Here is a 20,614-nt window from a genome sequence, read left to right on the forward strand (position 1 = left end):
ATGAAGCAAGGTCTTCTAAAGTCACAGTTAATTCATGTGTAATAAGGACTAGAAACCAAAATCCCTGGATCACAGACCCCCATGTGTTTCTCCAACTGAATTTGGTATATGCCTTCTGCTGTGAGGACCAATAGGCACCAATGCATAAGGTGGTCTTAGGGCTGACTTTGTGGAGTGAGATACACTTAGAAAGAAACTTCTTTCCTAGCCCACATGAATATCCCAATGCAGACAGACACTCAGCAGCAGTCCTGAAGAACTAGCCCTATAAGGAAAATGTGCTGTCATTAATTGCATTTGTTGGTTTCTCACTTAATGAAGAAATTGAATTGGGGGATGGAAAATCATAACTTCTGACTAACCCAATCCCATTAAGCAAAAAAAAGTAAATGTTGTTGGAGTACCTGTGATGTGAGGGCCACAATGCAACTTCTGCCCTCAGAAGCTTTCAATCTACTTGAAAAAAAATAGAACACTTACAAACAAGGCAACATAAGGCAAGATGTTGGAAACACCATAGAAGAAGAATGAGTGATAGATCCAGAGTAATCACTTCAAGGAGGCCTTTGGAGCAGCTGACACCTATGTGGGATGTGAAAGGATGGGTGAGATTTCTACAGATGGAGAGAGGAGAAAGACTTTCTTTAAAAAGGAAATTCAAAAGTAAGGTTGAAAGCTACATGCTGAGAAACAAAGTAAAAAGAAAGCTGCAGAACTAGGGCAGGGTCAGATAGTCTTGGGTAGAGGCAGCAGTGGAAGGTTTAAATGTATGGACATTGAAACTTATCAGTGTGGTGTGGACATCCAAACCTCAGCCCTGTGCTTTCTCAGAGATTTCTGTGGTCCCATCCAACAGCTAAACTGCCATGAACATTACAGCTACATGTTCAGAGCAAAGAAACAAAAGATCTTTGTTTATGAAAAAATTAACATTGCAAATTAATTTTTCTAAAAAGTAGGTTGATACATAGAGAAAAAGATCATTGAAGAAAAGAAAGGTGCAATGTGACCTGATCCAGCTTCGGCTAGCTCCCTAAACCTGAGGCAAAGGCCCTCCTCAGTCCCCGCAAACCTGTTCTCTTTGTACATCTGTCTGTGGTCACAGATTTATTTAACTCAGATCTGCTTTTCACCCTCTAGCCCACTTCAAAATAATGCTGCATTGGGGTGGCTCATGTGGCACTGGACCCACACTCACCTTTGGGCAGCATTTCCCACCTTCTTAATTTCACACCCTGTAAAACTCGGCCAGGCTCAACCACTCCTCACCAAAGCTGCAGGGAAATAATTATATTTGGCTCTTTATCTTGTTATTACCTGTACATACCAATAGCATCGCCTTGAGAAATAAATTATTTCTCTTTATCTTTTCAATTTAGACATTGTTAACCATATTTGGACCCCTAAAATATGTTAAGCAGAATGGTTTCATTGCTGGGGCAGAAGCAGAGACTGTGCAGATTCAAAATAGCCAAAATTCTGATCATTATAGAATAATCTCCAACTTTTTCATATTTAAAAAGCAAGCAAGCAAATAACCCCCCCCCTTTTTTTTAGAGTGAGCAAGAGAGGGAGAAAGCATGAGTGGGGAGAGGGAGAGAATCTCAAGCAGGCTCCACACCCAGCCTAGAGCCCCACACAGGGCTCGATCTCAAGACCCTGAGACCACAACCTGAGCAGAAATCAAGAGTAGGATGCTTAATCAACTGAGGCCCCCAGGTGCCCTGTAAGAAAATAAACCTTAATCAGATAAGACACTCATGGAATTATTTTAAGTTAAAACAAATGGAACATATGAGAAAGTAGAGTCTATGCCATGGTAACACGTTTCAAACTTGGAATTAAAAACAGAGCTTCCAGTCCTGGTATCCTGGTTTTCAGATAGTCCCTCAGAAAGAGACAAACTATCCGTATTAACCTGAACTGTGAATCTCTGTACAAAACCATCAGTCTTCATTCATTAATTCATCCAACAAAAACTTAGTGGATGTCTGGGGAAAATGAGCATTTCTGTGTGACCCAGAGGTGCCCTAGGAGATTGCAAGAGATACAGTAGACAGGTGGGATGGGCCAAATTGTGAAGAGCGTTTTTGACCATGCTACAGAAACAATCATTTTATCCTATAGGCTTTGGAAAGCTGCCAATCCTTTTCAGGCCATCAAATGACATCAACTGACACAAAGAATAACTGGCATCTCTGTAGGCTGGTGGAGAAGAAAATGGATGCTGGAAGAGATGTGATGAGGTCTTGGGAATGATTCAAGGAAAATGGACTAATAGGAAAATAGTGGTTGCCTGAACTCCAGCAATAGCCAGAGAAGAACAAGTTTGAAAGGAATTCTTTTTTCTTTTTTTTAAAATTTAATTTTATTTGTTTATTGAGAGAGAGTGAATGAGTGAGAGAGCACAAGTAGGGAGAGGGGCAGAGGGAGAGGGAGAAGCAGACTCCCCACTGAGCAGGGAGCCCGACATGGGACTCGATCCTGGGACTCTGAGATCATGACCTTAGCTAAAGACAGATGCTTAACCAACTGAGTCACCCAGGAGCCCTGAAACGCATTTCTAATATAGATTCAAGAGAACCTAACCAGTGACATAATGTAACAGAAAGAAATAACAGCGATGAGCCTGGTGTTTCTATTTGGGCTGTTGGACAAAAGGTTGTCTGATGACCGAGACATGAGGTGGAGGCTGGTGATGCCCAACTCAGATCCCAGGCTGGTGCACCTGTCCCCCTGATGCTGTGAGTGTAGGTTCCCTTGTAGCTGTGCCCACCCCACAGCCCGGGGAGCCACCTTGCCTGGAATGCCTGGAAGATTACACCCTCCTCCCAAAGCAGCCCAAAGCCACTGACTGATGGATGTGGAGTTCAAAAGGCCAGTTCTGGATTTAAAAGGGCTTTGTGGTACTGTGGTATTCCAGAGCTCCCCCATCAGGCTCAACCACATCTTTGCCTGCCTTCCAGGATCCTCAACTGCATTCCTTTACACATTATCTCCTGCGGTCACGTATCAAAAAGCACCTTGTCCAAGGATGGCACAGGCTCTGCTTCTTGGGAACCTGACCTGAGACAGGCAGCAAGATAAGATAACTGGAAGGAGAAGATAAATTAAAGACAAAGTGGTTATTTTAGTCAAGATGCTTCCAGAGAGCCTAGTATTCACACACACACACAAAAAGGAATCTGGACTCAAGAATCATACAAACATGGATTCCAATCTACAACTTCTGAGCCTTGGAGTCTTGGAAAAATTAAGGTATGCTGAGGTCTCGCCCACTTCAGCACACTGCAGAGGGTACCTCAGCACCTGGAGGCCAAGGCCCATCACCTTCACCCTGAGCATCTCTATCATTTTCCCTCAGGGTAAAGTTCAAATGTTACCACTGTCTATGGTGTGCCTAGGAGTGAAAAATTGGGGAAAGCACTGCTTCACCTCCCTGCAGCCCTGACTTTTCAACTGTGAAATGGAAATTCTTACACTTCAACTCCAGGGGGATGTCATAAAGATGAGATGAGAAAACCTGGCATAGTCGAGTCAGAAGTGAGCCCCCATAAATGCAGTTATCATTAGCGTTACCACCCAGAGGGTCATCCAGGAGGCACCGCGGCTCAGGAAAAGTCTGAACTGATGTTGGTTACTGGGCTCTTATCCAAATGCTCATTTCTTCCCTCTCCCTTCTCATTAAAGGGAAGCAGGAGAGAGTCTGCCAAGTGTGACAGAGCTTTGATTATTCTCTCTGGGGCCTTCATGCATTTTTTACACAAAGTTGGAGGTGGGAGGATAGAGGGGAGGTGGGCAAAGACGAATGAAACCAGGATGGCTCCCTAACATTGCCCTGCACTTCCAGTGTTCTTGTGAGTCGTGCCCTTCATCTCAGAACTTTGATGGTGCCGGGCATGCCTTATTTATGGACAGCAACTGCTACAGAGCTTCAAAGGGGGCACACAGCCAAACCAGAGACGTGGCGGGAACACTCTGAAGTGCTAAGTTCTCAAATACAGCATGGAAGGGATGGTACACAACGACTTCTAGACTCCAGCTCTGAACCATGCCAAGAATGCTCAGTTGTCTGCTCCCCCTAACCCTGTGCATAGATGGCCAAACCCTTTATGTCAATCCCAGAAGTGCGACTTTCAGCCAAGGCAGGTGATGCAAGAGAGCTTTATTTGACTTTCTGCCACCTTCTGACAAACTCTCATCTTTATCAGATTAATCCAAGCCTTTAGAGACCATGATTTCCAGAAAATGAAAAATATATAATTCTTACCTGGACTTCTAAAAAAATAAAATAAGAAGCAGTAGAAGAAAGAAAAAGCCAGTGTGGTAGACTGAATTGATTGAATAACACTCTCCCCACAAAGATATCCACATTCTCATCCCCGGAACCTGTTTTCATAGTAGGGAACTATACTACCCTACACACCAAGAGGGACTTTGCAAATGTGCTTAAGAATTCAAAGATGGGGGACACCTGAATGGCTCATTCAGTTAAGTGTCTGCCTTTGGCTCAGGTCATAATCCTAGGGTCCTGGGATTGATCCCTACATAGCAGGGAGCTTGCTTCTCTTTCTCCCACTCTTCCTGCTTATGCACACTCGCACTCTCACTCTCCTCTCTCTCTGTCAAGTAAATAAATAAAATTAATTTTTTTAAAAAAGAATCCTGAGATGGGGAGGCTCTCCTGGACTGTCCATGTGGGCCAAATGTAATCACAAGAGTCCTTATAGAAGGGGAAGGAGGACCAGAGTCAGTAGTAGGAGAAGTGACAATGGAAGCCAAGTTGACATGACCTGAGAAAGGGGCCATGAGCCAAGGCATGCAGGTGGCATTTAGAAGCTGAAAAAGACGAGGACACAAATGATCCCCTCAGAACCTCCAGAAGGGACCGGCTCTAAGAACACCATGACTTTGGTCCATGAGACTGATTTTGGACTTCTGAGCCACAGAGCTGTAGGATAATAAATCCATATTGTTTTAAGTTCCTAGGTTTGTGGTACTGCTACAGCAGCCACAGGAAACTGACACAGCCAGGAAAGCTGCCTTTGGGTGCCATTAAAGTGTGTTTCTCTTGGAAGACATTGATGCAATTACCCATAAAACAGCAAGCTACTTAGCTCCTGAGTTACTCCATCAATACTTCACCCTCTCTCTCCTCCTGCTTCCTTTATTGTTTAAAGATTTTTATTTATTTATTCATGAAAGACAGAGAGAGGCAGAGACATAGGCAGAAAGAGAAACAGGCTCCCAATGGGGAACCCAATGTGGGACTCTATCCCAGGACCCCAGGATCACACCCTGAGCCAAAGACAGATGCTCAACCACTGAGCCACTCAAGTGTCCCCTCCTGCCTCTTTTAAAAGGACCAAAAATATTCAAAATGATGTTTAAATGAATACACACACACACACAGGCTAGAAAAAAACTTTTTCACTTAGGAGCAGGAGAGATATGAATTTTTATGTATACATATAAATAAAGATGACTAGAAGGATATGAATGTCTAAAGATTAATAGTTGATTTTTGAGCCGTAAGATCGTGAATTATTCTTATTTTGTTTAGCTTAATATTATTGTTCCAAAACAAGCTCATATCATTGTGTCATAAGGGTTTTTAAATGATATCCTGTATGATAACAGTATTATCTTTTTTGTGACTTTAAAAGACTTTGTTTTGTAGAAACTGCCAAGGTCATAGGACTATTGCACTGGACCCACTGGGGGGCACTATTGAGCCCTTGAAGATAAACACAGAACCAGACTGCTGTGAGCAAATACCTATCAGGAAAAGATAGGCATTCAAAATGTGAAATTTTATGCACCTCAGTGCCCAGTCTAGCCCAAAATATCTACACACCAATCAACCTCATAGAGCAGCATTAGAGCAACTGCTTTCATTTGAAGGAGTCTTAGAAAGTATATTTTGCACTCTGAATAATTTAGAAAGACATATAAATACATATATAAATCCATAAAAAAACAAGTTCTGCAGACAAATAAGTTTGGAAAATGCTAAGAACTATCCCCTCTCATAAAGACTTACAAAGTAGATTGAGTTATTAAAGCCTCTGAGAAGTCCTGCAGAAAGGAATCCTACTTTAGATGTTCAAGTATCTCACAACAACTTCATCACAGAGCCATCATTTTGCCTGCAACTAGGATTTCTGAACATTCTTGGGAATTTCTGGTGTAATATTGTGATTTGTAACAAGAAACATATATTTGAGGGGTGCCTGGGTGGTTTGGTCGGTTGACCGTCTGAGGCTTGGTTTTAGTTCAGGTCATGATCTCAAGGTGGTGAGATCAAGCCCCGAGTCAGCCTCTGTACTCAGTGTGGAGTCCACTTGGGATTCTCTCTCTCCCTCTGCCCACTCATGGACTCTCTCTAAAATAAATAAATAATTTTTTTAAGAAAAAGAAATACATATTTGGTTTTCTTCCCATTTCTGGCACAGAGCTCCTAATATCCTTGGAATGTCCGCAATAGTAAGAGCAATAAAGGTCATTTGATATTCATAACAAGCCTCTTTCAATTACATCTGATTATGTTAATGAGATAACTTTTCAAAAACTCCTAAGGATGGGGGCTGGTTGCCAAGGGAACCAATCTTCTGATTAGAGGGTTGGAACTCTCAGCCCCACTCTCCTGATGTCCAGGAATGGGAGTGGGGCTGAGGATGGAGTTCAATCACAGTAGTCAAGGATTTAATCAGTCATGCCTAAGCAATGAAGCATCCATAAGACCCCAAAAGAACAGAGTTCAGGTAGTTTCTGGGTTGGTGGAGATGTAGGGGAGAGGTGCCCTCAGAGAGGACATGGAAGCTCTCTGCTCCTTCCCACATGCTTGCCCTGTGTGCCTCTTCCATCTGACTGCTTCTGAGTTATGTCCCTTTATAATGAATTGGTAATCTAGTAAGTGAAATGTTTCTCTTGAGTTCTGTGAGCCACTCTAGCAAATTAATTGAGCCTGAAGAGGGGATCACGGGAACTTCTGATTTATAGTCAGTTGGTCAGAACTACAGGTAATAACCTGGATTTGCAATTGGCATCTAATGTGGGAGCAGCCTTGTGGGACTGATGCCTTAACCTGTGGGATCTGATACTGTCTCCAGATAAATAGTATTAGAACTGAGTTAAATTGTAGGACACCCCGCTGGTATAACAGAATGGCTTAATGTTGGGAAAACCTGCACATCTGGTGTCAAAATGAAGTAGTGTCACAGTATAATGTTGAGAGTAAGTACCTAGGAGAATGTTTTCTCATCTCATCTGATGTAGACTTAAATGCAAAAAGCCCCAGTATGTTAATTTGAGAGAAGCAACGTATTCCACAAACACCAGTTGGGATTTCAGAAATTGCTTTTTCTATAGTTCGGTAGAGTTTCATCATCTCCAGGGCTAGGTGCCTGGTCCACATCTACCCTTCTGATTACTAGTGCATCCTTTATTTACCAAAGAGCTTAAGAGATGGGCTAGGAGCAGAGATATTTGATCTTAAAAGTCCTGGCATATAGGACAAATGCAAGAGCTTACAGACATTCTGAGAAATAGGTAATGAAATGCCACCACTGTTTCCTACAAATAGGACTCTTCTCATGGAACTCTAAGCCGGGAAGACCCCATGTGTCTAAGTATGCTTCTACAAAGAGGTGGTCAAAAAAAAGGTGTGCTGGCTCCAGTGTATCTCTTCAGATGGTCCTTCTCCATCACTGGAAGAAATTGAGGCAGCTTAGCAAAGTCATCATCGCTAGGCAGCCCATTAGCAAGAGCCATTTCCAGAGGATATGGAGCATCCGAATGACAGGGGTTAGGTCTAAAAGAGGAACAGTGTGGCTAGATCTTCACTGGTGATGGGTGGGAGGGTAAAGGAGCCTGGGGTGAAGAGGGGAGGAAGGCATCAGGGGGGTGTAAAGCAAAAGGTAGTCAAGGGCTGGGGCACCTAGGTAACTCAGTTAAGTATCCAACTCTTGATTTCAGCCCAGGTTCTGATCTCAGGGTTGTGAGACTGAGCTGCATGTCAGGCTCTATGCTAGGTGTGGAGTCCACTTCAGATTCTCTCTCCTCCTCTCTCTCTCTTGCCCCCTGCATGCTCATGCACACACGTGTGCACTCTCTCTCTCTCTAAAAATAAATAAATAAATATCAAACAAAAACATAATCAAGGATATCCAAAACCAGAGAAATGACCCTCTTGGGATCTGATCCACTCTGTACGCATAAAGACAGAGAAGCTACTATAGAGAACACAGAAGATCTTGTTTTGACTCCTACTTCAGTATGAACATAGGCAAATCTCTCAATCTCTCTGCCTTTCAGAATCTTCATCTACCAGATAAAGGTGACTTTTTTCTTTTGAAGATCAGATTAGAAAATAATTGTGATACACTTTGCAAACTGTAAAGTGCCCTCAAATGCAAAGAACTGGTGTTATTGGAAAATTTTATAAGATGTATTCATGCATAATGTGTGTAATTTTTTAAAAAGGATGGATGGTCCTAGGAATGAAGGGATTAATGATATAGTTCAAAGCCAAAGAGCAATTAGAAAGAAAATGAGCACAGTGATATTATTATGTGTCCAGTTAATTTTAATAAACTATTAAATATAAATAGATTTCATAATTGAACTTATGAAATACTTCCTAATTATTTCATATTTATGAAATTACATTTATGATATATTTCATAATTCAAATTTAAATAAATTTCATATATTTCAAATTTGACTGGAAACTACATTGAAATGAAATAAAAAAGTTTCAAGGAAAGGAAAAAATTAGATGAAACAAATAATTAATTTTTTAAAGTGTGAGTCATTACCATTTTGATAATTCACTTTCACAAAAAGTTGAAGTAGAAGTTGGAGGTATCTGACTGCACTCTGCCCCCAACTCCACCAAAAGACCCCCTTTCACCCCAGTGCCTCATGACTCATCACTTCTTTTTGGAGCCTTCTTATCCCCAACACACTTGACAGCCATCCGCATGGCTTCTCAAGGGCAACACAAGATTCCTGAAACATGATCCCAGCTTGCTGTCCTGGGACAGTTGTTCACAGTGGAAAAAATCTCCCTATGGTATTCAGTCCTATTGGCAGTCTCTGCTGAGGAAGGGGGAAAATTTTCAAGGGATTTGGTGGCATGTGGCCCTCTTGCCCCCACCTGCTCCCACTCCTCCCAAAGGGAGGCAGCTGCCTGTTCTCAGAGCACACCACCTCCTGCCCAAGAATTAAGATCTGATTGTACTCCCAGGTGCTTTTCAGTCAAAAGCTGCCTAGAGAAGCCACATAGAAGACCCCAGCACAAGCAAGATATTCATTCATGGCAAACAGCTGCTACAAAGAAACCTGAGTGGAACCAGAGTGAATCATGCTAAGCTGTTGAACACAACCAAATTTGAATTTAAAACATAATTTAACAAGACTACCGATTGAACCAGTTAAAAAAGGAAAAAGGTGGAGAGGAGGAAACAGGACTTGTATTTCTCACTTATACCCTTCTATACTGAACTTTTTACAGTAAATACATCATTAAAAATATATTTTAAAAAGAAAAAGGATGAAAAAGCCAAAAACAAATGCATAGTTTCCTATCACCATTAATTCAGAATGAAACAAAGATACGATAATGTCAAAGATGTTTATGGAGCAATAGCAAAATCTGTGTTCAATTTAAGGCATTTCCATTAGCCTTGTGCTCTTCATTTCTTGGTTGTGTGTCCTCTGCCTCCACATAACACCAAATGACTGTGGTGCAAGCACAGCTCCAAAAGCTTCGAGAAAAAATTGCTCCAACTTGCAGCTGGGTTAGATGACTATCACCATCCCCTTGTATCTTCTTCACAGCCAGGTTGGTTGGTGGAGAAAACTCAGAAGTGATGCAGCAGGGAAATCCGAAAACAGAGTGCAGTGAAGAGACTACAGAGGTGCACTAATGTCCAGACTAACCCTGGTGGGAGGGTCACAGATAGGACTCAACAGAAAGTTTAAGGCTCCAGTTGGAGATTAAGAGTACTCTGACACTCAGTATAGGAGTGACATAGCAAACAAATCTTCTCAGAGAAAAACAACCATAAATGCTAGAACCATAAAAACGTTCAATGAATTTTTGGTCTCACAGGTGCAACCTGATACTGGTTTTTGTTTATAACCTACGGCCATGGCTTCATGTACTATCTATGTGCCGATGACTCAACTATTCTGAGCTCCTGACCTGAATATCCAACTGCCAACACAGTATTTCCACTCCTCTATCTCCCAGACATGTGAAACTCAGCGAGTCCAGATACTTTGAGCCCTTGATCTTCTGCCCGAAGTCTCTTCCTTCTCTAGGGTTTTCTGTTTCCAGGAATAGAACAACCATTCACATAGGTACTCACTCTAGAAACCTTAGATTGTTTCTTGATGCAGCTCAGCTTCCCATTTCTAATCACTCACCAGTTCTTATACATTTAGCCTCTTGACTGTCTCAGATTCACCCCCTTTCTCCATCCCCTCTGCCACAGCCCTAATCCAGGCTATGAATATCTGTCCCCCAAACTACTGCAAGTTCCTTCTACCCTGTCACCTAATTACCATATTTACTCTCCCCATCTGTCACAGATCTCCAAAGCAATCTTCTTTCAATAGAAATCTGACATTCATCTCCTTAAAATCATTCAATGGCTTCCCAATAAAGTCCAGAATTTGTAATGGAACCTACCAGGCTCTTCCTTTTTTCATCCACTCAACTAATGTTTGCCATTTGAGAATGACTGTATGCCAAGCACTACCCAAGCATTGGATATAATAGTGAACAAAACAGACAAAAAAACCTCAACCCTCCTAGAAACTGCAGTCTAGCTGGAGAGAGTGAAAATAAACAAGGACAGTGAGAACAATACTTACCAAGTTAGATTGTGTTAAGTGCCAAGGAGGAAAATTAAGGAAGAAAGGAAATGCCAGAGTAGGAGCTAAAATTTTTGATAGGAAAAGGAAGGAAGTCCCCAGATGAAGACATGAAAGATGAAGAGCAAGCCTACAGATGGCTCAGGTGAGAGAACTCCCATCAGAGGAACAGCAAGTTTAAATCCCCTAGAGCATCTGCTTGGTCTGTTCAATGTTTTTTTTTTTATTTTTTTATTTTTTGTCTGTTCAGTGTTTAAGAGTGATTGGTTGATTGATTGACTGATTGATTTCAGAGAGAGAATGTGCACAGTGGGAGGGGCAGAGGGAGAGGGAAAGAGAATCTCAAGCAGACTCTGCTCTCAGCACAGAACCCAAGGCAGGGCTCAATCTCGGGACCCTCAGATCACAACCTGAGCCAGGTCAGATGCAAGAGTCAGATGCTCAACTGACTGCACCACCCAGGTGTCACTGTTCAATATTTAGTGAGCAGACCAATGAGACCAGAGTAGAGTAAGAAAGATGAGCTCAGGGAATTGGTGGTTGGGGAACAGGGAGGGGTGGCAAATTGTATAGGACCTTGTAGGTCATCAAATGCACAAGACCTTGACTTACCTTAAAATGAAAAGAAGTAAAACATAATGAGCAGAGAAATGACTTATGAGCACCCAGTATGCACCAGGGACCATTGTAGGCACTGGAGATAGGGAATTAAATGAGACAATGTCTCTATTCCCATGAAGGTTACATTCTTTTGGAGGAAGACAGGAGAAGTATAAATAAATAAATAAATAAATAAATAAATAAATAAATAACTTCAGAACGTGAGAAACCTGAGTAATAAAAAATAAAACAAGGTGGGGAGCCTGAGTGGCTCAGTTGGCTAAGCATCAGACTCTTGATCTCAGCTCAGGTCTTGATCTCAAGGTCATGAGTTCAAGCTCCACTTTAAGCTCCACACTGGGTGTTGAGATTACTTAAAAATTAAAATTGAAATAAAACAAGATGATGTAATGGGGGTTACAAGGTTGTCTAGCAGCTTTAGATATCCAGGGAATATTCTGAGGCAATGATATATCAGCAGAGACCAAAACATCCAGAAGGAGATGGCCATGGGGGAAGAGGATTCCACATGAAGGAACAGCTGCAGAGGGCCTGAAGTGGACATGAACAGGAATGTCTAAAAAACAGAAGGGAAGTCAGTATAGCTGGAGAATAGAGCATTGAGAGAAGTGATAGTGGTTGACATAAGAGAAGCTGGTGGGGTTTGCATAAGCTATAGAAGAGATCATGGTAAGGATTTATGATTTTATTTTAAATAAAATGTAACTCTATTAGAGGGGCCTAAACCATAAAATAAAACATTCTGATTTGTGTTTTGCAAAATCTCATGGCTAATTAGTTACAAATTGATCAAAGGGAAGAAAGAGTGGTCATAGCCCAGATAAGACTTACTGATAGATTGGAATAAAGTGGTGATGCACAAGAGACAGATATAGAATATATTTGGGAAGGCTTGCTGACAGACCAGAAGTGAAGAGAAAAGAAAAAGATAAAGCAAAGATGACACCAACCTGGATTTGGGGCCTAAACTACTGAATGTTATCTCCCGAGGTGGAGAAGAGAAAGGGAAAAATATAAAATAGAGTGTTAAGAGTTACAATTTGGCCATGTTAAATCTGAGATACTTCTTTGACATCCAAATGGACAAGTCAAGTGGGAAGTGGGATATATGAGGTAGAAAGTTGGGGAGAGGTAAATCTGGGGTTATCTGTATAGATGAATACTGGTCAAGCCACAGGGCTATACAGGATTACCCCCCAAGAGAGATTACTATAGGGGCACCTGGGTGGCTCTGCCAATTAAATGTCTGCCTTTGGCTTAGGTCATGATCTTGAGCTCCTGGGATCAGGCCCTGCATTGGGCTCCCTGCTCAGAGGGGAGCCTGCTTCTCCCTCTCACTCTGCTCCTCCCCCCTACCCCACCTCAACACTCATGCTCTCTCTCTCTAATAAATAAATAAATTTTTTTAAAAGAGAGAGAGAGATTACAACTAGAGAAGAGTTAGGGGTCAGCAGGGTACTCTAATATTTTTAGACCAAGCAAAAAAGAAAGAGCTGACATAGTAACTGAGAAGATGCAGTGAGTAAGCAAGTGAATGGTGGCTGCCGAGAAGCCAGAATGGGATCTAGAAAGCAATAGTTGAATTTGGCAGGGCAAATATCATTAGTGACCTTGCAAGAGTTTCACTGCAGAGAGGAAAAAAGTCCAACTGCTAAGAAGAGAAGAGAATAAGAGGTAAAAACATGGGAAGGAGGCAAAAGACATCTTTTTCAAGAAGTTTTGCTATGACAGGTTTTGGAGGTTTTTTTCCTAGGCAAAGAACTTTATTAATCTTGTTTCAAATTTTATTCCCAGGCTTCTTCAGCTTAATTAGCTGCAAAGAATGAATTGTGTATAAGCAAAAACTGAAAAGAGTTGTAGTGTCCAAGAGGCTTGGGCTTAAAAATATTAGAGATCTAGATTTATCAGATCCATGAACAAAATTTTAAAAAGCAGTCATAATATAAAAGCAACTCCCAGTAACTTCTTTAAGTTTTATCTTCTTCAGAAGTTGACTCACTTCAGTTTGCTTCATTCTTGGAAGCTTCATCAAAATTCTCCACGAGATCTGGAACTTCATCATCATCCTCCTCTCCGGTAGCAAGTGGTGCTTTTCCATCCATAGATTGTTTGGGCAGAGCTTCAGCCAGTCTTCTTGAACTAGTCAAACTGTCTGCACCAAGCTGGTTTAAGATACTGGGTAGCATTTCTGTCCACTGCTTTGTCCCAGCCTGCCCTGTAATGGTGAAAGTGTTCGCTGCCAGCAATGCCTGAACTTTAGGGTTGTTAAAGTGGATCACTGTTCCTTGGTTTGTGAACATATTCACTTCTTCAATACCAGAGATATTGTTTACCCCTAACTTCTTTAAGGAAAACTGAAGTTTTTTTTTTTATTATCATCTGCTGTAGCTGTTCTATGAACCACCTTCTTCTATCGGCAAGCAGTTCCTTTCCCACCAATGCACACTTGTGCTTGCGGTTTGGCGAGTTTCTCCTGGTTCATGATAGTCTCTTTCATCTTGTTGGAGCAGAAATGGGACCACATGGGGGAATAGGGTTGGCACTCAGGGGGTCTCAGGTGGACCAACTGAGATTAGGTGTATACACATGGAGATGCCTCTATGACAGATTTTTGCTGTTGCTAGTGGTGATCTTGGAGCACACTTGTATGGCACAAATAGATGATGCAGGAGAGAAAGAAATTGATTCTCAACAAGGGCCATCACACTGTGTTCAGGCATTGTCCTAATTAATTTCAAGTTCCCAGGGTTGTATTCCAGTTCATTTTCCTACCTCCAGAACCACAGATTGTGCCTCCAGCTGTGGCCAGTCACAGGGGAAAAGAGTGTCCTTAGTCACCAGGAACTGGATGCTAGAGTACGGACGGATCACCTCAAACCAATTAGCTCAACTGGGAAAGAACTCCAAATACAGGTTCAAGAGGGTGGATTGGCAGCAGCACCAATGTAATAGGCAGCTGGTTATTGTTCATTGACACACAAAATAAGCCTCCTTCTGGATTTAGGGAATGCTCTCAATACACAGCAAGTGTAGACAATCTTCAAGGATAGGAAAGGCTCCCAATTCATTTCAATATCCACAGCACCTAGGATTATAATAGGCACATGGGGATTGCTTAGTAGCTTGTTGGAGGAAGGTAGGAAAGAAGGAAGGAAGGACAGAAGGAAAAGGAGCCAAGGAATTATGTAAGATGCAAGATTGCTGCCCTTAGAGTTTTCATGACCAGTGCGAGTTTCTATATGTCTCCTTTCTTTAAAACTCTTCAGTAACAGGAAATAAACTAAACACTCATTAAAATTCAAATGTATGGCTTTTTTCCTCTCCAGCTGCTTGAAGTTCGGCTGCCATCATGAATGACACAGTAACTACCCGAATCAGGAAGTTCATGACCAACTGACTACTTCAGCAGAAACAGATGGTTATTGATATTCTTCATCCTGGAAAAGCGACAGTACCTAAGATAGAAATTTGGGAAAAACTAGCCAAAATGTATAAGACCAGACCAGATGTCATATTTGCATTTGGATTCAGAACCCATTTTGGTGGTGGCAAGACAACTGGCTTTGGCATGATTTATGATTCCTTGGATTATGCAAAAAAAAAATGAACCCAAACATAGACTTGCAAGACATGGCCTAAATGAGAAGAAAAAGATGTCAAGAAAACAGTGAAAGGAATGCAAGAATAGAATGAAGAAAGTCAGGGGGGACTGCAAAAGCCAATGTTGGTGCTGGTAAAAAGAAGTGAGCTGGAGATTGGAAACAGGAGTAAAGATTCTGTAGTGGCTTTATCTGTGGTGATTGTGCAGATTTTTTCACGAGAGGATTAATAAACTATTCTTAGTTTAATGTTAATGTGAAAAAATAAAAATAAAATTAAAATGTATGAATGTCTTCAACACACACACACACTTTACATAAAAACACACAATTTATGTATGATGTGTGGCCCTCATAGAGATAGGTATGAGACCCCACTTGGATGGCCAAGATCTTTATTTGTAATCTGCCAGGGAAGAAAATGAAGTAGAGATAAATTTACAGGATTGCTCTTCTTCATTTGTAAAAAGATATGTATGACATCATAAAGATCAATATGATAAGGAGGCCCTGCAGGGCCCAGAGAAGGGATGCTCTGTTATCGACCTCACAATGAGAAGGCTCTTCAATGCTCTCTTGGAAATGGGAATCAGCCCAGTGGTAGAACTACTCACCAGGGTGATGGTGAAGACAAGCCTGACTTAGGGAATCTATAGGAAAATATAGCCCATGGATTTTTTTGTCTCCAAGAAGGAACCTGGAATTCTGTAGTTCTGAGCTGGATAAGAAAACCAAAGAGAAATCTATCTCAATCATAGCTGCTCCCGTTTCACTCCCTCCCCTTAGAAAGCTGCTGAGTCTGCTTCTACAAGCAATTTATGGCTCGTGCAGCTGCTTTGACAACAGGTTTGGGACTTCTTTGGTTTCAGCCATCAGCTCAGCCCCATGCAGACCTCCTATATCTGTGGGGGCTTAGGAGGTGTGCTCCCAGCTACCCCCATCATAAGGACAGCAGATGTTCTACATGTGGGATAGGGTGAGATTAATGGGTCTCTCCCTCTCCACTCTAGCATCAAATAGCATGGAGTATGAACTTGGCTTTCTGCAGCCATGGTCAGGAATAAGCTAAGAAGATGGACTTACACCACTCAGTGGCATAGATAGTGCTACCCACATCTTGGTTTATTTTGACACAGATGCATGGAAGATGTGCCTCTGAGCAGAACCTTTTTTTTTTTATCTCAATGGATAGTTTTTTCCCCTTGATTTGCTTTAATTATATAACATTTTCTTAAATTTTTCGCATTTGCTACTTCTTGGTTGCAAACATACAGAAACAGCCGACAAAATTAATGAATAAAAAGCAGCTTTTTCTTGAGTTTGTTAAAGCTTCTTTTGTTTTGGTGGTCTTGTTTGTATGTTTCTTTTTGTGACTGCCTGACACATTATCAGCCTCACCCCCGCGATCCTCTATTAGTTTGTCAACATCATTTGTCAGAAGTCAATACCTGCCAGCTGAGTATATGCTGGACAAACTGGGCTGGGTACAACCTGACCTGGGAGGGCTGTCCAAGGTCACCAAAATGAAAACAGATCGGCCTTTACGGGAGAATCCCCATCACTCAAGACCAAGACCAGAGCCCAACCCTGAGATAGAGGGAGAGCTGAAGCCTGCCAAACATGGCAGACGCCTTTTTTTCTGGACCATGTAAAGATTGGTCCATGGTCGTCCACGCTCAGTCACACGCCCAGACAACCACTGATGAAATTCCCATGCAGTTTGCATCGGCCGTTTGAGTGTTCTTTCCAGGATCACAAACTGAACAAAAAAGTTAATTTACGTGACTTGGCAGCTATTCTATACCACTTCCTGGCCATTAAAACTTTTAAATGAAAAAAAAATTCCTTCTCCAATCCCTCCCTCCCATATCCTTCAAATAGAGTATCTAAACAATAGATGGGATGAGCTGTTCTTCAGAGACTACCACTATAACTCTTTCTTGGGCCTTTCACAGAAAGTCATTGCTTACTGCATGGCTAAAGCCCTTACACTAGATATTCAGCATTGATTTCCAAAGAGAACAGTATACTGGTCGTTTAAAACTTGTCAATTTCCAGTCAATTTCCTTGCCTATGGTACAGTGAAGATTTACTAATTCTTTTTTTTTAAGATTTACTAATTCCTAAACATTCATCTTCAACAATGTTCTCTTTCTCTTATGACTCAAACTATTTATCATGCATCCTACTGGATATCATCACACCATGCTAGAACTGAACCCATAATCTGCCCTCATAACTCCCATCCCAAATGGGTGTCTTCATGAATTTCTCCCTCCCCTCCAACTGCCTTATAGTAGCCAAGACCTCTGTCTCTCCAACCCAGCCACCTCTCACCATCCCACAGCCATTCCCTCATGTGGATACCATCACCTTCTGCCTAAATTACCCTCGTTGCCTACCTCCTAACTACCTTCACTTCCCCAAGCCTTGTCTCCTTTCTACCCTTGTCACCCTGAGGCGGTGTGTTCTTTCTAAGCACACATAAGATAGTGGCTTTCCCCACTTCCAACCCTTTAACAACCCCTCAGAGCCCTCAGGTTGAATTCCAGGTTGAAATCCAAAATGGCACCTGTGCATTCCCCATTAGGACTTTGCCTGACTATCCTCTTCTCTGTCACTGGCTGATTCCTACTTACCTGTTACTTCCCTGTCCCGCTGAGGTCTAATAGGCCTGCTATGTTCATGCCTGGTGCTCTCCACTCCCATGGTCTCCAAACCTACTAGACTGTCATAATTTTCCCTTTACCTACCTATATTCCCAACCAGCAGATAGCAAAATGGGCACACAGAATTTCTTAAATGAATGAGCAAATTAATTTAGTCTACCTATTCTCCACATTCCCCCCAAACCATAAAAGAGTCAGAAAGACATGCTATGCTCATCGCAGCCATCCACCACTTTTCTGGTAAAAATTGGAAAGAACAAAAAAGAGTCTCAGAGTCTGCTGGGCTCCAGTTGGGCTCCCTGTCCCTGCAATACAGCCTGGTGCTCTAAGCCTGGTGTCTCTAAGCAGTAAGCTGAGGAAATCTTAAAACAAGCCTCATTTGTTTCCATCTCTCAGAGATCACTGTCCATGACCTGATATCTGGTGTTCTGAAAACCACGCTTTATATATTTTGTCTGGTGTTTTGTTTCTTAAAGGTGGGAGGGTAAGCCTAACCCCTATTACTCCATCTTAGTCTGTACTAAGCTGACTTTCTGTCTCTCCAACATACTCTTCTGTTTCCTGCTTTTATGCCTTGTTCATGCTCTCCCCTCTTTTTGGAGTGCCTTTGATCCCTTATTCACCTGGGTAAATCTTGCTTGTCTCTCAAAACTCAATAGAAATGTTTAACTTCTCTGAGGACATATTCCATGTGAGTAACACTCTTCCACCTCTTTGCTTTGATATTATTCTGTGAATATGTCTGTTTCCTCTTTTAGCACTTTATTTTTTTTAAAGATTTTATTTATTTATTTATTCACAGAGAGAGATGCAGAAACATAGGCAGAGGGAGAAATAAGCTCCTCAAGGGGAGCCCAATATGGGACTTGATCCCAGGACTCTGGATCACACCCTGAGCCGAAGGCAGATGCTCAACCACAGAGCCAACCAGGTGTCCTTTTAGCACTTTTAGCACTTCCTATTCAAATTATCTGTTTATGTAACCTTCTTATCTACTTGATCATAAGCCCTCCAAGAGAGGAGCCATGTGTATTCCCTTTCTATCCTGAGTGCCTGGTAAAGACCTTAGCACAAAGTAGACACTCCATAAATATTTGCTAAACTACATCTTTGAGACACAAACTGTGAACAATGAGTGAGAAATGGCTATCCTCCCTCAGAGACTATAGTCTCCAGGAATGGAGTGGGGCAGGGATGGGGTCTCCTTCTGAACACAACAATTTAATACAATCTCAGTAGGGTAAGCTGCTTCTAGAAGTTGGGTAGCCTGGTCAGAGTATTTTTTACATGGATAATTACTGCCAAATTACTTTCCAAAACAACTATCAATTTATGCCACCAATAATTTATGAGAGTTCTGACTTCTTTCCATCCTCACCAACTAAATTAAATACTTTATTTCAATTTTCCCAGTCTGATGTGAGAAAATAGTATCTTATTGTTAAAATTATATTTCACTGCTCATTAACAAGGTTGAGTTTTAAATAAATTAAATATTTATTACATATTTATATTTAAACTGTGGGTTTCTGTTTTTGACTATCCTGCTTATTCTTTGTTCCTCCAGCCCCACCACAGACCCTTTCTTTACCTTTCTATGCCCTGCCTTGCATGTCTGCTCAGGCTCAGATCTGGGATCCAGAACCTACAGGAAACCCCAGCTCTCTCCAAGCTTCAAAAAACCTTTCCTTCCCCTTATGCCTCCAGAGCTAGGAGTGGTAATGGCTTCCTAATCCTGCTAGTACCATTACTTTTGTCCTCAATTCTGGTATTATCTCTGTATATAGTCCCTTCATTAAACTTCTTAACTGAAATCTTTGAGTAAGCCATTATTTCCTGCTAGGAAGTGACCAATAAAATAACCTTTGTCTGTTTTTACCCTGTAATCTTTACTATGATATTGATTTATAGGAGCTCTTTATATATTGTGGATATTTTACTTCTTAGATGATATACATATTACAAATATTTTCTCCCAGTTTATAATTTCTCTCTTCTTTCCTGTTCCTGAATTCTGTACCAACATGGGATATATACATGACATATCAACGTGACTGATACTAGGCCAAGTATTATTCCTTAGAAATAAAGATTTTTCACTTCTTCTACCCTATAAAACACTCCATAAGTAGCATCTCTGTTCCCTAAGCACCTTTAGAAATGCAATGAAGGATAAGAGCACACAGAAGAGAACACTCAGACTTCACAGGGGCAAGTATCCTGATAGAGTTGTGGGGTTTTTTTTCCCTTTCTTCATTGTAAAACTATAAAGGTGGTCCCCTTTGGGTTGGGTATATATGCAGGGATTGGGACAACTACCTTAAGACAGCAGGAATGCTATCAGTTAGAAAAGAAGAAAAGAGGGGGTGGGTACCTGACTGGCTCTGTGGTTGAGCATCTGCCTTCGGTTCAGGGTGTGATCCCAGGGTCCTGGGATCAAGTCCTTCATCAGGCTCCCTGCAAGGAGTTTGCTTCTCCCTCTGCCTATATCTCTGCCTCTCTCTGTGTGTCTCTCATAAATAAATAAATAAATAAATAAATAAATAAATAAATAAATAAAATATTTTAGAAAGAAAGAAGAAAGAAGAAAGGAAGGAAGGAAGGAAGGAAGAAAGAAAGAAAGAAAGAAAGAAAGAAAGAAAGAAAGAAAGAAAGAAAGGAAAGGGGGTAGAGTCACCCTTTCATTGATTTTTTAGTGGGAAAAGGCTAAGATGAGGGGCAAAGGAGCCATGACCTGAAAGATACAGGAGCATTGTCCTAGGAAAGCAACTACTGTAAGAAGCACCTATGCATTAGAAACTGTGCTGGTCTTGGTAGGCTATCCATCTCATCATACGAATA

At 41.5% G+C, this 20,614-nt stretch overlaps 2 pseudogenes; one reads left to right on the top strand and one right to left on the bottom strand.

Annotated features, from left to right (window-relative positions):
- Positions 1 to 13,505: 13,505 nt before the first annotated feature.
- Positions 13,506 to 14,002, bottom strand: LOC129512676 (transcription factor BTF3-like; annotated as a pseudogene).
- Positions 14,003 to 14,854: 852 nt separating this feature from the next.
- On the top strand, positions 14,855 to 15,252 carry LOC129512677 (40S ribosomal protein S24-like; annotated as a pseudogene).
- The last annotated feature ends 5,362 nt before the right edge of the window (positions 15,253 to 20,614 follow it).

Source organism: Nyctereutes procyonoides, unplaced genomic scaffold (genome assembly GCF_905146905.1).
Source record: "Nyctereutes procyonoides isolate TBG_1078 unplaced genomic scaffold, NYPRO_anot_genome, whole genome shotgun sequence".
Lineage (NCBI taxonomy): Eukaryota > Metazoa > Chordata > Mammalia > Carnivora > Canidae > Nyctereutes > Nyctereutes procyonoides.